Genomic DNA, 14313 nt, shown 5'->3' on the forward strand with positions numbered 1-14313 from the left:
AAGGAGATAAAAAATGGGGGGGTATCATTAGCAATTACAAATGCATGCATATGCTATACATAAACAAACAAGTAATAAGCATGTGGTGAAAATTTTTCAGGACTTTTTTTGGATACCCGTTTTATAAGTCTATAGTATTCATGCATCTACTCATTGCTATTTTTCTTGTAAATTATTTCCCACTTGTCCTTGCCAATTCTTAGTTGTACGTAGAAACAGAACCAAATATTCAACAGAATGCAGTCTGGCTGAACAACTTTAGCATGGGGAAAATGTTTTGTTGAAGAAAGGGCAGTGTTATAATGATGAAATCTCTGCTGATGTAAACACTTTCACTTTCATGACAGCCTCACAACCAACCAATACTATTTTCAATTCAATTTGAGTAGATGAAGATTTTAGAAAAAACATCTGGCAGAAGAAATACATGACATTTAATCTTGCCTGAGAACTTGAAATTGTCCAAAGAAGCTATGTCTGCATGTGTATGTGTATGTGTATGTGTGTGTGTGCGTGTGTGTGTGTATCTATGCATCCAATGTGAGTGTGTTTGTATATATACTCAGAGAAGTTATATAGGCAGCTGTATTTTACACAACCAGTCAACAGACAGCAGAAAATGTTACATTTCTTGGTATTTTCCCCAAGATACACTTGACTGAACAAATAACTCAGTGAGTCTAAAATTGCAAGATGAACACATTCAAATGATTACAATTTTCACAAAGATTGTTTTTTTCAAAAGAATAACCTTAATTCATTTTAAAAACAACAACAAAAACAGAATAAAGACATCTGCAATTAGTGCTAAAGCTATTCAATTAGTTTGAAACTAATACTTGTAAACAGAATTCAGAATATAGTACCTTACAGATTACTTTATGGACCCAACATATGACTTTAAAATATTTTTTAAGTAACAACAAATATTTATCACTTCTCAGCCTTTTGGCTAAGATCAAGTGTAGTAACAACAAATATTTAAAAAATTATTCTGACTTTATATGCATGGTACCCAAAATTATATGCAAATGAGATGCAGGTTGAGTATCCCTCATCCAAAATGCCTGAGACCAGACTAGATTGTTTCAGATTTTAGATTTTTTTTTTTTCAAATTTTGGAATATTTGCATACACATTATCTTGGGGATAGGACCCATTGCTAAACACAAAACTGATTCACATTGTGTACAATCCTTATACGGTATCTTGAAATTAATTTTATTTAGTATTTTTACCTCACGTGCATGTTGACTGACTCGTCACATAAGATCAGGTGTGGAGTGTCTCACTTGTGACATCATTTTGGCACTCAAAAGGTTTGGGGATTTTGGAGCATTTAAGATTCTGGATTTTCAGAATATGGATGCACAATTCTGTACTTGGTGAACAATCTATTAAGTAAATTTGGTCATGATCACAGCAAGAAATTCAGGATCACCCTCAAATTTCCTCAAACTCATTGGAATACAAAATCTACTTTAATATTCAAAGTTACATAATAAGAAGAGTGAATATATGTACAGAATTTTAAAATGAAAAATACATATTATGTAAAACTATGCATGGATTTCAATTTTTTTTGAATTTTTGTACCAAAATAACCTTTCAATTCTACTTTTCTATGAACTTTTTGATGTATTCTCATATTTAAGTTGGATATATCATTCATAACTGATTTGTTTTTATTTCTAAAGAGTTTACCTTTTTAATTCCAACTATCAAAATTTATTTTAATATATTCCAATTATTTTTTACTTAAACTCATCCATCAGGTAATCTTATTTATTTTTCCTTACCTTTTTATTAAATCTACAAAAACATTTTTATACCATTTTGCTATTTGGAGCTCAAATACCCTTCTTCATTCTTGGCTAGATACAGTTAATCAAGAATTGAAAATCATTTTCTCTTCTTTGGGTAGACCCCATGGGCACCCACTAAGAAGGTGAGTGTCACAAGCACAAACCACAGACTGCAAGCACCCACCTCCTGTTTGGTCTTCTATTCCAATTTAGTCTGAAATGAATCCTCTTGCATCCACTTCCACTGCACATGTCAAGCCCCCAATAATTCCTTAATGGATTTCTTCAATAGGCTTGTAATTATCTTTTTAAAAATCTTTGTACACTACAATTTAACCAACTCAATACTGTCTGAAAAAATCTCACAAAATGCAATTGTCTTGAGAGTAAACCCGTGCTTCAAAAGATTTGAAAGATACCCAACTTGAACTTAAATTCTTTTTATGCAGTTAATTATGTTTTATTATATAGATCGTTAACTAAAACCTAAGTATTTATTAGATAACATGATAACATAAAAACCCTTCATTACCCATCTACCCATCTTCTGGTGCCTGTCCTTTTACAGAATTAATCAATTTGAATGAACAAGTTGCATTTTCAAGCAATATATTCAAATCTCTTGACCTATCAACTTTAGATTGCACCTGTTGGCTACTCAGCATAAAACATGAACAAAGTAGCACATGTGTAAAATTCCCTTCTCAATTGTTATCCTTAAAGGTCTAGTAGCTTTTTGTTATAATACTATTTCTAAAGATTTATTTATTTATTTGAAAGTCAGAATTACTAAGAGTAAAGGGGAGATGTGGAGAGAGAAAAAAGGATCTTCCTTCTGCTGGCTCACTCCCCAGAGGGCTGCAACAGCCAGGGCTGAACCAATCTAAAGGCAGGAGCCAGGAGCCAGGAGCTTCATCTAGGTCTCCCACTCAGTGTGCAGGGGCCCACTGCTGCTTTTCCCAGGCCATTAGCTGGGAGCTGGATCGGAAGTGGAGCAGCTGGGACACTAACTGTTGCCTACGTGAGATGCTGCCATTGCTGGCGATGGTTTTAACCACTATACCACAACACCAGGCCCTATATTACTATTTTTAATGTACAAAGTTAAAAATATTTATATTCACTTTGATATATAGATTAATATGTTTTGTTTATAGATTCCTTCTAACAATGTAAGACCAAGATAAAAAGCAAATGCTCTATATGGCTACCAATATCACTTACTTTAGTTTCACTCAAGAAGCATAAATAGACATGAGAGAAAAAATAATATATTGAATTACTAAAATGTTGGCTTTTAGAGGGTAATGAACCACTGAGCTCTCATTGTTTACAACTCCTTTTTAAATTCTTCATTTCCTGTAGGTCATATGAAATTGTCACTGATATCCACCATACACCTGATATGTCTTTATCTATGTCATTTACACTTTTACCCTCACATCAACTAATAGTTTGGCTGCCCATATGATTTTAAATTTAAAATATTTTTCTTCAAGACAGTATTTGCCCATCACCGTCTAGAATCCAGGGAGGCAGATGAGTTCTAATTTTGATTCCTGATACATATCTCTTTTCTTCTAAAAGTTCATAGAATTTTCAGTCAATTAATGAAATTTAACTTGGATGCATGTCCCTATCAATAAAAAAAATCAAAATTCCATTAGCGAAAATTTCTGTCTTCATTTGTAAAAGATTATGTCTTCCCCTTCTTTGTCGCTGTTTCCTCTTTAGGCTTTTAGGCTATTTATTAGCTATAAGTTAGAATTTTGCATCTATGTTCAACAGGTTTTAATACTTTCCCTTATTTATCTTTGTTCACCTTTTTTTTTTTTTTTTACAGGCAGAGTGGACAGGGAGAGAGAGAGACAGAGAGAAAGGTCTTCCTTTGCCTTTGGTTCACCCTCCAATGGCCGCCGTGGCCGGCATGCTGCGGCCGGCACACCGCACTGATCCGATGGCAGGAGCCAGGTGCTTATCCTGGTCTCCCATGGGGTGCAGGGCCCAAGCACTTGGGCCATCCTCCACTGCGCTCCCGGACCACGGCAGAGAGCTGGCCTGGAAGAGGGGCAACTGGGACAGAATCCGGTGCCCCGACCGGGACTAGAACCCCGTGTGCCAGCGCCGCAAGGCAAAGGATTAGCCTATTGAGCCGTGGCGCCGGCCAACATACTTATCTTCACTTAGCCCCAGATTTATATTTCTATGCCCAAAGTCCAGTCACTTAGCTGAGGGGGAAGCCTAGTGAGCCGTGGCACCGGCCCTTTGTTAAGCTTCTTTTGATTCTACCTATTATTTGACCCTACAGAGCTCCAGTCCAGTTTTAGTCCACTTGTTTAGTTTTTGGTTTTTATTCACATAATTTGACTTTCAGGATCACTTTCTTATTCCTTGATTAATCTTTTCCATGCACACCTACATATGGATGTATGTACATGTATTCCATATTTTCCTTTGACTACAGTGTTATTAACAGAAAGACAATCTTACCATTTCATTGATAAGGTAAGAAACTGACAATAGCTCAAAGTTACAACTCTTCATTAATTCTTGTCATCTTAATATTATTCACTCATTGTACTTTCATAGAGGCATCTTTAAAATGTTCATCTAAAGGGACGAGCATTGTGATGTAGTAGGTAAGTGCCACCTGTAACACTAGTATATCATATGAACTCCAGTTCCAGTCCCAGCTGCCCCACTTCCAATCCAGCTCCCTGCTGATGTCCTGGGAAAAGCAGTAAAAGATGTCCCAAGTACTTGGGTCCCCACCACCCACATGGGAGACCCAGATGAAGCTCCTAGCTCCTGGCTTCAGCTTGGCTCAACCCTGGCCAATGAGGCCATCTAGGAAGTGACCCAGTGGATGTAAGATCAATCTCTCTCATTCTGACTTTCAAATAAATAAATAAATCTTTTTAAAAGATCTCATGTAAAGTGAGTATTGTGAAAACTATGCTTTGACTTCAGATATTTTCCACAAAATAAATGCATACTGACATGTTATAACATGTCTGAGCAAGATATAGTTTGAAAGACTAAGAAGGGTAAGATATCAGTATGAAAACAGCCTTGACAAGAGCAACAAGAATTCTAAAAGTGAAGCAAGAACAAACATCAAATTCATGGTACTTCAGTGAAACAAAAACTTCAGTGGAACAACGGTTATATATCTGATTCTTTGCAAAAAAAAAAAAAAAAAGATTATGAGGAAATGCTCCAGAGAAATAAGCAGTTTATAAATGGATAATTCATTTTCAGGAGGTAATGTTGAAGACAAAGTCTACAGCAACAGACCATTGACATCAATTTCTGAGAAAGAAAACAACTTGTTTGTGCTCTAATTGAAGAATACTAATGATTACAGTACAAACAATAGTCAACACCACAGACATCACAACTGGTTCAGCTCATACGACACTGACTGAAAAGTTAAAGGGAGGCAAACTTTCTGCTCAGTGGGTGCCCAAACTGTTGCATCTAGATCAGCAATAGAAAAAAAAATAAAGATTTCAAAGAAATTTTAAATAAGTAGGATCAAGATCCTGGAACATTTCTCCCAGAAATTGTAATAGGAGATGAAACATAGCTTTATGAATATGATTTTGAAGACAAAGCAGAATCAAATCCATGGATACTAAAATGTGGAAAAGGTTTAATCAAAGCAAAAGTGGACTGGTCAAGAGCAAATATGACAGTAACATTTTAGGGTGATGTTATACACGTTCTGCTTGTTAACTATCTGGAGGACCGAACATATAACATCTTCTTATTAGGAAATTGCTTTGGGTAACCCAAAATAAAAAAAAAAAAGAAAGGTAGAAATGTGAACAAAATGTTACTGTATTTGTGGAAAAAATGAGGACCAAGATGAAATACATGCAAATTCAGATGTAGTCCTACTGACCATGTAGTGTACTAGCTTCCTAGGATTGTCTAATACCTAGTATCACAAACTGGGCAGGTTAAAACAACAGAAATTTATTATCTCATAGTTTTAGTTAGGAGTCCAAAATCCATATGGCATGATCTACTTCCTCAGAAATCTAAATCCTTTCTTGTTTTTTAAGAAATTAATTTATTTTTTATTTAGTAAATATAAATTTCCAAAGCAAGTTTATGGATTACAATGGCTTTCCCCTCCCAAAATTTCCCTCCCACTTGCACCAATCCCATCTCCTGCTCCCTCTCCCATTCCATTCACATCAAGATTCATTTTCAATTATCTTTATATACAGAAGATTGATTTAGTATATATTAAGTAAAGATTTCATCAGTTTGCACCCACACAGAAACACAAAGTGTAACATACTGTTTCAGTACTAGTTATAGCATTACTTCACACTGGAGAACACATTAAGCACAGATCCCACGTGAGAAGTAAGTACACAGTGACTCCTGTTGTTGACTTCACAATTTGACACTCTTGTTTATGGCGTCAGTAATCTCCCTAGGCTCTAGTCATGAGTTCCCAAGGTTATGGAAGACTTTTGAGTTTGCCGACTTCGATCTAATTCAGACAGGGTCATAGTCAAAGTGGAAGTTCTCTCCTCCCTTCAGAGAAAGGTACCTCCTTCTTTCCTTCTTTGATGGCCTGTTCTTTCCACTGGGATCTCACTCGTAGAGATCTTTCATTTAGGTCGTTGTTGTTTGTTTGTTTGTTTTTTGTTGTTGTTTTTTTTGCCAGAGTGTCTTGGCTTTCCATGCCTAAAATACTCTCATGGGCTCTTCAGCCAGATCCGAATGCCTGAAGTGCTGATTCTGAGGTCAGAGTGCTGTTTAGGACATCTGCCATTCTATGAGTCTGCTGTGTATCCCATTTCCTATGATGGATCGTTCTCTCCCTTTTTGATTCTATCAGTTAGTATTAGCAGACACTAGTCTTGTTTGTGTGATCCTTTTGACTCTTAGACCTATCAGTGTGATCAACTGTGAACTGAAATTGATCACTTGGACTAGTGAGATGGCATTGGTGCATGCCACCTTGATGGGATTGTATTGGGATCCCCTGGCACGTTTCTAACTCCACCATTTGGGGCAAGTCTGATTGAGCATGTCCCAAATTGTACATCTCCTCCCTCTCTTATTCCCACTCTTATATTTAACAGGGATCACTTTTCAGTTAAAATTTAAACACCTAAGAATAATTGTGTGTTAATTACAGAGTTCAACCAATAGTACTAGAACAAAACAAAGAGAAAATATTAAAATGGATAAAGTATTACATTGTACATCAACAGTCAGGATAAGAACTGATCAGTTCACTGTTTCTCATAGTGTCCATTTCACTTCAACAGGTTTCCCCTTTGGTACTATACAGCAGTCAAAAACAATGAAATCCGGTCATCTGTAACAAGATGGAGGAATCTGGAATACATTATGCTGAGTGAATTAAGCCAGTCTCAAAGGGACAAATATCATATGTTCTCCCTGATCTAACTGAATCCTTTCTTATCACTTCCTAGCTACCTGTGGCTCTCAATTCTCTTACAATGTCAATTAAAATCACGTGTTTGTTTTTTTCTAATTCTTTTAATTTTTAAATTATCCTTGGTAATTTTTTTGGGTGAGGGGTCAGATATTGTGTTCTATTTATTTTTTAGTCTTTTAATATTATGCTGTTGGTTTTCTGCAGTTCTCCTGTGATTCTTGGCTTTTCACATATTATGGTACTTCAAAACGTTCATGGAAAATGCAATTAAAAGATGTTTAAGATGGTTTTATAATAATACACATTCTGTCTTGAACTTGTTGATGACTCCTTGTATAATTTTGAATGAACAGCCAGGTTGACTGAGGCAGCTTGCTGGTAGGGCTGGACAGCTAACTATGGACCTGTGCCAATGGCTGTTTTATCTGTCTGGCTGCTCTTCCGGCCAGTATCACAGGTACTGGCAAGCAAGCTGACTGAGGACCGACTCCAACAGGAACCTGTTCTAATAGTTTAAAAATGTAGCATATTTATGTCCCAGATAGACTATATTTCCTTTTCTCTCCATCCACATCTAAAATAAAAACTTCAAACTGTGCTCTTTTTCTTTCAGTGCCTTTTATCCCCCAAAGAAGTCCTCTATCATCATATAATTCTCATTCTTTAGAATTCTTCATTTTAACCTGCACTCTCTGTTCATTAAGGTTGGGACAGAAAGGAGAAGTGGGGGTCCATCTGGCATGGTTATTCTGTAAAATGGTTCTTTAACTGCTTCCTTGACAGTCACAGCAATGCCTGCTTCAGTTCTTTATGTTGACTTTCAACTTGACAGTTATTTGGGACTCCCATGGAAAGGACAATTCATGCATCAGGTTGTGCTACCCTCCCCACTTTAAAGAGTATGCATTTGTTTATTTACTTATTTGAAAGGCAGAGTTATAGAGAAGGGAAAGACTGGGGGAGTTCTTCCATCTGCTAGTATACTCTGCAAATGACTGCAATGACCAGGAAAGGGTAGGCTAGGACAACGTCAGGAGCCAGGAGCTTCATCCAGGTCTCCTGTGTGGGTGGCCAGGGCCCACGCACTTGAACCATCTTCCATTGCTTTCCCAGGCACACTAGCAAGGATCTGGAGCAGGAGGAGAGCAGCCAGGGCTTGAACTAGTGCTCCCATATGGGATGCTAGCATCAGAGGCACAGTTTAACCCACTGCACCAGACACCTGCCCTACCCTACGCTTCCCTTCTTTTAATTTTTCCATAAATCAATCAAGTTGACTCATTTTTCAGGATTTTGTAGACTTTTCTATCTAATGTTGATTCTAACAATGTAATGGTAGAACCTTCTCCCTTCTACTTTCTGTCTTTCTCTCCCTCTCTCTCCTTCTCTCTCTCTCTCTCATCCTCTTCCTCCTCTTCCATCATTTTTTATTTTCCATTGTTATCTTAGGGACAGAAGGGCATATATTTTTGCCAGCAAGTACCTTGAATCAGAAGCCAGATTAAGTTTTTCTTATAATTTTCAATGATTAAAATAAATCTGCATTGAATTTATTTTTGATAGCCTAGAATTTATATTAATACTATGTTAAATATTTTATGTACCTTTAGGTGGGTACTCCATACCTATATGGTACTACATTTAGATGTTTTTAAATTTCCCAACATGAAAGTGTATATATACATATATATACATAGTCACATCCAAAGAGAACTGTTTGGTTGCAATCTGTTCTTCCTGGCACCCTCTGTGCCTCATGAGATATAAGCATCTACTGAATCATGGAAAATGCAATTTGAAACGACCATAAGTAAATTAGTCACTACATTTAGTCACTACATTCTCCACCATCAACAGTCTGGGGTGTCATTAAGGTTCTGTCAGTATGGAAAAAAAATTAAGTTTATTTCTATGACATTTCTCCGAACATTTTGAAACAAAGCCATAGTCACTATGACTCTGAATAATAAAAACTAGTACTTTAGAATTTTCCAATCATTTTAAGAAAGCTAAACCATTTTCGTAGAAAGTATTAACTCTAGGACTAAGTTTCAGTTCACTATTTAGTGGTTAAATTAGTATACTTCCGGCATAGGAAATTCAAATCCTTTGTAAAATCAATTTTAATTTAAAATAATGTGGAAATATCACATTCTCACTAAACACCAAATGATTCAATTCAGTAGTCGTAGGTCCCACCTCTTCCTGAGTCCCAAAAGTCAGATCATCAAATCAAATGAAGGTTCATTGAACAAATTTTCTTTTGTCAAGATAAGTGTTTCTGGAAAGAACTGTCTTAATGTATAAAGTTGATTATTTCCTGTAGTGACAATACGTAGCACAACCAGAGGACAACACAAACCCTGGATAAGGCAGCATTGCCTAGGTGAGCTTCTTAACAGACTGCCTCCATGTGCCCTATAACCTCTTCCCTTACTCTGTCTTCACAAGCATAGCATTTAAATTAAGTGCATAAAGAAATAATATGCATGCTTTCTTGTCCAGATGTTTCCTTTTCTTATTTTATTTGTCTTTACTAGCCCAGGGTAGACTGCAATAGTCTGGTACAATTCCTCGCAACCAGAAATAATCTACCAGAAGATGCGAACTGATTCTGTAACTTGGGACACCACTGAAGCCTTCAAAGCGATCTGCTACAAATGACAATACAATTTACCAACAGATAACCTGGCATGGTTACATGCAACAACTGTGAGCACCCACGATGAGTACTGACAGCTGATTCCACTTTCCCCTTTACAAGGAAATGGACAAATCTCAGGAGACAGGTATGGCTGGAGAATGAGCTCGGGAAGCACCTGTTCTGCACATTTCTTCCATCACTGCAGGTTGATTTGCACTCTTCACCTAGGGCTTTCAGACTTCTCTTTCCATTTGGACTATCCCTTGGAGCAGGAATTTTATTACTGCTCTCTCAACTCTTGTTAGAGTAATTCTCATTTCAAAGTATAAAGATTTCAGCAACTGTTTTCTGAGGACACTACTTTCCTCCAGTATTTGAAAAGCAGTTACATATTGCCTCAAGACCATTTCTCTCCTAATCCTGCAGATGCCTGCCTCCCTCACAACCTTTTTTTCCTGCAGTAATCTGGGTGACTGACAGATTCAGCCAAGCCTCTAGGTTTGAGAGAACACTTCCAGTTGGGGGGCCTGCACAGACAGAATCTAAAAACTGGAAAAACTAAAATAATTAGACAAATCTACTCCTTCCATTCATTTCACCTGAATATAATCAGTCACTAAACACATTATTTAAAGAAATTATTCCAGATCTTGGATTATGCTAGGTGTTAAGGGTATGATACAGAGAAAACCCAAATAAGGTCCTTGGCCCCATGGATAATAGCCTAAAGGTAAGAATAGCCAGCACCATGGCTCACTAGGCTAATCCTCCACCTGCGGCACCAGCATCCCGGGTTCTAGTCCCGGTTGGAGCACTGGATTCTGTCCCGGTTGCTCCTCTTCCAGGCCAGCTCTCTGCTGCGGCCCAGGAAGGCAATGGAGGATGGCCCAAGTACTTGGGCCCTGCACCCGCATGGGAGACCAGGAGGAAGCACCTGGCTCCTGGCTTCGGATCAGCCTAGCTCTGGTAGTGGCAGCCATTTGAGGGGTGAACCAACGGAAGGAAGACCTTTCTCTCTGTCTCTCTCTCTCTCTCACTGTCTGTAACTCTACCTGTCAAATAAATGAATAATAAAAAAAAAATAGCCAACACTCACTCAGTGCTTATTATGTGCCAAAGGCTTTCTAAAGAGTCATGTTAGGTAAGTCTCAGCAAAACTGCACAAGACATGTATTGTAGAAAAAAACACTCTAAAATGAGTTTTTCTTTTTTTTTTAAATACAGAAATCATCCTGTTCTTTTCCAGAGTACACAAACTCAAGTCTGCTCTAGTTTGCGGATGAGGCTGAGCAGCTCAGAAGGCAGGTGATCGTTTTACTTTGCATTATATTCAAATTTGTTTTCTCTGGGGAAACTTCCAACTCTCTGCAGAAGTATAACCACTTGCCTATGTTTTCTCAGCTAATTTAGCATAGCCAGGGTTTAAAATAAAATCTTCACACTCCAGAGTGTAGGCCCTTCTTCCTATTGGCCGACTACTGGACTGTTGCATCATCTGCAACAGATAGGTACAGTGGAAGAAGGAAGGAGCAGTAACATGGCAGAAGTGTGTGGAGAGTCAGATCCTACCCCCTCTGCTTTGGAATTTTAGAAACAAGAAAAGCCAAGTACTCTTTTTTATGTTTCTTTCTAAATATTTGGTGGTCCTACTTCAAAACAAGTGACAGTGAAAAAACATATGTGGCCATTACTAAATAGAAATTTTTCAAAAAACAAAGTTGTTATAGGGGGTCAGTGTTGTGGCACAGTGGCCAGAGCCAGTGCTTGTGAGGCCAGCAACCTATGTGGGTAACTGGTTCTAGCCTAGGCTGCTCGACTTCCAATCCAATTCCTTGATAATGTGCTTGGGAAAGCAGCGCAGGATGGCGCAAGTCCTTGGGCCCCTGCACCTACATGGGAGACTCAGATGAATCTCCCAACTCCTGGCTTCAGCCTGGTCCTGCCATGGCCATTCTGGCCATTTGGGGAGTAAACCAGCAGATGGAGGCTCAATTATTTTTTCTCTCTCTCTCTCTCTCTCTCTCTCTCTAACTTGCCTTTCACACAAATAAGTAAATAAACCTTAAAAAAGAGAAATTTGTTGTAATTGGGAATCACAATAAAATGTATACAGAACATTTCTGTTATGCCATAATCTACCTAAAATCATTAAAATGCATTTATATTATTAGGTCATCAGAGTGCATTCCATAGGCCTTTATTGAAATAGTACTATATAAGGGCTTATGTTGAGGCATGGTCATTTAGATGTACTTCGGATAGATTCTACTTGTCCCCCATGTACTTTTACAGATGATAATTATAGGGGAGAAGAGGAAATAAGGGGGTGAGAGTGAGTAGAAAGAGAAGTCTAGGTTTCTGATCTGACCTCCCAGAGAGATGTTGTAATATGCATCCAGAGAGAAAAAGAAGAAAACTGGTTTGGGGTTTTATTTACTTTTTTTTTTACAGCTTTGAGTTTTCCATCCTGAGGGTGTTTTTTCCTTTCTATCCGTTTCTCTGGTTGAAGCACTGTGTTCTTTGGAGTTTGGTGGTATCATAACCTGTGTCTGATTATCTTGATTTTATGAGCCCAATTAGCAATGGTAAAATATGTATGTAGGGTATTTCTGCCATCCTAACAGCTCCTAGCCATCCCTAAGGATTCTGCTCCTGATGGTTAAGTTAATTATATCTTAGTATTTTGTCTTTTTAGGACAATCACAGGAGTTTGTGTTAGTCTATATGGTCATGCCTCAGTGTGTCCACCCTTTCTCCAGCTCACTTTTCTACAGAAAAAGAAAATAGCATCATTAAATCTATTGAAAAAAATTATTCATCTCTATTTAAAAATCTAGAAGAACTCAAACAGTATTTTTCACTTTGTGTTTCTATGTGGGTGCAAACTGTCGAAATCTTTACTTAATATATGCTAAACTGATCTTCTGTATATAAAGAGAATTGAAAATGAATCTTGATGTGAATGGAAGGGGAGAGGGAGAGGGAAATGGGAGGGTTGCGGGTGGGAGGGAAGTTATGAGGGGGGAAACCACTGTAATCCATAAGCTGTACTTTGGAAATTTATACTCATTAAAAAAATTTTTTAAAAATTAAAAATAAAAAAAATCTAGAAGAAGCAATGAGCAAAACAAAAGGTGTTTAACCATTGAACAGAAATACCTTCCAAAGAGCCACCTGTCTTCCTGACAATGTCTCCTTTAATAACTCGCTTTTATGCAGACATTCCAAGACATCTGTCTAAGCTATGCAACTACTCTTTTTTATTTCTCCTTATAACTTCAAAGAGAGCTGTATGGATAGATGAATTCTATTGCAGACATTACTCTGAGAAGGCATAATAACATGCATACTGGAAGAACATTTGTTCTGCTGCTGCCTCCCATCTTCTAAATTCTATGTCACTCATGTTTAGTTTCAGTTTCACAGTTCTCTTCTTTGCTCTTTGATCTCAGACCTGACTTTTCACCCTCTTCTCCTGCTCTGGAGCCTGGCATCCTACTGGTGCTGGCAGGTGTCAGGAAGGCATGGGCTGGGAATCAGACAGACTAGAAGGAAAGTTCAGGGAAGCAGACTGACAAGGGTTCGATAATTAGCACAATGCCAGACACACTGCTCAATAAAGATCTGATGAATTAATGGATGTATGTGTTGCCTAGCTGTTGTAAGTGCTTCAAGTTGATAACCTGAACTAATTGGCTGGGCATTATCAGTGAAAACGGAGGACTGAACAATTCCTCCAAAGTCAGGAAAACTGATTGAGAGACTTTCTTTAGAAATAAAAAAAAAATTGCATTCATTCTGAATACTCATGTCAATAATTTTAGCAATGAAAAGTATATTCAAGAACTTTTATATCATTTTGAATAATAAAAGGTACTTTAAGAATAGCAGACAGTCAATTTGAAGGTGAAGTTTATAAGAAATCATTTTATTACATAAAGTATTTTAGCTGCAAAATTATTGATATAGAGCTGATCTAAGCTCAACAATTCTAAGACTAACTGAATAAGTGTTGTGCAATGTTCTGAAATCTCTTAGTTATTGTTTTCTATTGATTTCTGCAATCTTCTCCACATTCAATGATATAATGAACACAAAATAAGTACCAGTTAACATGATACATAACCTGTCCTAAAGGTGCTTCTTAACTTTTCCTAGCCCCTTGCAATTATACCTCTACATGCCCACATATATCCATATCCATAAAAAATGTATAAATTCCAAGTTTTCAAAGGCATGGACAGCAGCATAGGGATATCTCCATCCCCTCCCCGAACAGCTGCATGTCCATTTCATGTTGAGGTTCTTATTGTCTCCACAACTGCTCCTAAGGGGTACCTACCAACCTATAATAGTACTGACTTAGAGAACATGCTTATGGTTGGTATTACCATAAAAAAGCCCTGAATACTATGCATGTTTTTTAACTACTG

The 14313-nt window shown here is 37.5% G+C and overlaps 1 protein-coding gene and 1 pseudogene across 6 annotated transcripts in view; one reads left to right on the plus strand and one right to left on the minus strand.

Moving 5' to 3' along the window:
• The window catches only part of GRM8 (glutamate metabotropic receptor 8), a 911553-nt gene that overhangs the window by 123301 nt on the left and 773939 nt on the right, over nucleotides 1–14313 (minus strand). The window lies entirely within an intron of this gene.
• Nucleotides 933–1020, plus strand: LOC127491949 (U2 spliceosomal RNA; annotated as a pseudogene).

Source organism: Oryctolagus cuniculus, chromosome 3 (assembly GCF_051225735.1).
Source record: "Oryctolagus cuniculus isolate XC-2025 breed Fujian yellow rabbit chromosome 3, ASM5122573v1, whole genome shotgun sequence".
Classification (NCBI taxonomy): Eukaryota; Metazoa; Chordata; class Mammalia; order Lagomorpha; family Leporidae; genus Oryctolagus; species Oryctolagus cuniculus.